Below are 3406 nucleotides of genomic sequence, written 5' to 3' on the forward strand. Positions count from 1 at the left end.
AGATTATGAATGCAGGGTCAAGCAATAGAGGACACAACGGTTTTTCCCCCCTCTGAGAAGCCCAAAAGGGGATAGACACAGTCCACATGCTATGGTCCTAAACATTCTTCATGGTCCTAAACATTCTTTATGGTGTTGCTCAATGTGAGCCTTTACAAATCAATTACCGAAATGTGTATATTGCAACAGCGACTAGACAGCATCTCATAATTAATAAGTGTGGTTTAAAGCACACAAGCAAGCCATAAAATGCATTAAGAGCCTTCTGCTACCCAGCCTTCCTGTGTGGTCCTGGCAGCACACCTGGGGCCCTGTGGTGGTGAAAGCAGACACTTCAACAGTGGAGGTGACAAGAGGTGCTTGGGAACAGCTGCAGCTGCAAAGCCCGGTGGCCACAGGGGGCCCAGCGCTCACTTCTCCTGCAGGCCCCCTTGAGTTCACTGAGCAACACCTGTGCAATGGCTCTCATTTCATACGGGAGGAAGTGGGGGCTTAGGAAAGTCAGGTTGCTCCCTTCCTCAAGGTAAAGAACTAGCAAGTGTCAGGCCAGCATCAAGATCTCACCCCTCTCGGATTTGAAAGTCACAATCCGGAGAATGGGCTGCGGAGGTGGACGCTGACGGAGGAGTCAGCGAAGCCAGTGATGAGAAATGTCTGTTTGACTAGTTTTCTGTCATTTGTGCTCCATCCAATGCAGCTGATATTTACCCCCTTCTTCACTCGAATAAGAACCTCCTTGCTGACTGAACACTATCCCTCGAGGCCTTGCATTAACTGTTGTTAAAAATCAACTGGTCCCAAACATGTGACAGGAAGTTTCAAATCCAGACCAAATAATGAGAAGAAGAACATAGAACTAATTTCAAAACTCCCCGAAACAGAAAACGGCCAGGAAAGAACATTAAGAGAAACACGGTAAGTAGGGGCAGGGCACTTAAAAACAGGCCATCTGTGGCTGCCGCCCATCTCCCCTCCTCAGGAACATTTTCTTAGATGAAGTAAGTGCTGCAGGAGTTTTAACCTAACAAGCTCTTGAGTCGTGCCTCTCTGGAGCTGTTTCCCATGGTGACTCTGTGCTGCTCCAGCTCTGAGCTTGACCGCGTGGTTGGCTTTGGCTGGAACAGTCACGGGCTTGACTTTTTTCTGTTTCTTGGACCCCTGCCACTGCTGTGAGAAGAAACTTATGCTGAACCTGCCGGAGGGTCAGAGGCCAACACAGGGCAGAGCTGAGCCATCCCAGCCAGCCAAAGCCACTCTAACCTGGTAAGCACAAATGATCCACAAGTTGACCACAGACACATGAGCAAACTCAGGCAAGCGATCTTGGCTGATGCCAAGCCTGGCCCGCATCAGAACTGTCCAGCTGACAGCTGGGAAATAGAAATGGCTGTTCCATTAAGTCACTGTGTTCGAGAGTAATTGATTAAGCAATACTATAGCCACTGCTTAAGGTCAGTACAAGAAGTGAAAAATGAATGCGAGACACTCAATATGCTGTGCATGGCCACTGTTTAATAATACGAATATGTCTCCTTCTTCGCCTGCTTTCCAAGTCTCTGAAATCCCTGCCATAACCATGATTTGGCTTTCTTGGGTAGGGGAAAGACAAAATGACCTGGGTTAGAGTAAATGAAAGTAAGAAAATTTATCTTAACGATACTCAAACCGCAAGAACTTCCATTCACGCCACGTGCACAGCACTTCCACCGGGCCACTCCAGGAACAAGGATTCCGTCAAGCAACCCAGCAGCCAATGGATCCCATTCTCTCAGTGCTGGACTGGGTAACGGGGTCCTTTAATTCTTGCCACAGCGGTTGCTATTTCCCATGTTATTGTTGATTGCAACTCTACCTCCCAAAGTTTGAATAACTTGTCCTCATTCACATAATTGTGCAGAATATCAATTCACATCTGCCTAATTCCACATTCCGTCTTTCCCCCATATGTGATGGTTTCGGGGAGAGGCACGGGAGACCAATAAGCAAGGAAAAATAGGTTCAGATCTGAAAAGGTAGCTTTGGGGTTTGACTTTTTAAATCGTTTATTCTTCATCACCGCTGAGTAATGACCACTTAACTAACCAGTTATCACCCAAGCGGGGATACAAATCTCTGAGTTTGTGGAGGCCACGCTCCTTGTCCTTGATTCACTCTTCTTCTCTTCAAGGCCTCGCTCAAAATTTCACGAGCAGGATGACGTAAGGCCTGGGCTGCTAAAAAGCAAGCCTCGAGCCCAGGGCCTCACCTGTAAGGCAATAGTGAATCTCGGGCAATTCATCTGGGTCAATAGTTTTAATAAATAAATAACTCCTGTGCCCCAGAAAATAGAATCTAACAGGAACAGATTTCACACGAACACAGCGGTTCTCGCTCGTTGTCACCGTGGCCATTAATGCCTTGCCCAATTAAGCCCCAAAACACAGCCCCTGAATAATTGAAACTGAATAAATGAAGAAAATAAATAAATGATACCTACTTATGGAAACTGATTTTTTTAAAAGAAAATTAAATGGAAACTTTCCACATGACCCACATTTATTTCTGCTAAGAGTAAGTAACTTCGCAAGGAAGGCTGGGAAAGTGATGTTCAGAAAACTAGAACTGCGTATGTTTCCCCAATTCCATCTCTGCTGGTAACACGGGGGCTCTGTGGCCCCAGAGCAACTAAGCACACCACTGCGTTTTCCACATTGCTCTGAAAAGTCTGATGCAAGGACAGCTACTGCTGCAATAGGGATTTGTTTGTTTGTTTGGTGCATGGGTGGGTTTTGTGTGGAGAACCTAGAAAGCCTTGAGTAAGTGTGTAAAAAAAAAAAGGTTGAAATCTTGAGTGAATGTATATTGTTGACATGGGTACAGTCATGTCGAGGACCTAACACCTCAGACCCATGGGAACGACAAAGCCTTCCCATCACCACAGAGCAGGAAAAGGCTTTGAGGGATGCCACAGCCTTCCTTTGGTCTGGGTCTAATGTGGCTGTGTGTAAAAAAAAAAAAAAATCACCCTCCTCCAAGCTGTCTACAGCCTGAGACTGCTGCCTGCGGATACCTGCTGCACAGAATTGCTAGTTCTCTCCTGTGCTGTGCACTACACACTGAGGATCTGGGCTGAGCAGTCGGTCCCACTCCATCAGGGTGCACATGGTCCACATGACCCCAGATTTTCTGTATATGTGTCTGTGTGTCTGTCCTTTCTTAATTCTTCAGTCACCTCAGTCAGTTCAAGTCCCATCAGTGATGGACACAGCATTTGGGTTGGGTTTGCTTGTTTCTGTTTTTAAGTCTATGTATTTCTTTTTAAGCAAAAGTAAGAAATTCTTGTTCACAACATAATTCAGTTCATGTTCAACGCTGTTTGGGCTTTGATGCTTTATGCTTATCAAGGAAGAATGTCCTGATCAAAAGG

This window comes from Microtus ochrogaster, unplaced genomic scaffold (assembly GCF_000317375.1).
Source record: "Microtus ochrogaster isolate Prairie Vole_2 unplaced genomic scaffold, MicOch1.0 UNK12, whole genome shotgun sequence".
In the NCBI taxonomy this organism is placed as follows: domain Eukaryota; kingdom Metazoa; phylum Chordata; class Mammalia; order Rodentia; family Cricetidae; genus Microtus; species Microtus ochrogaster.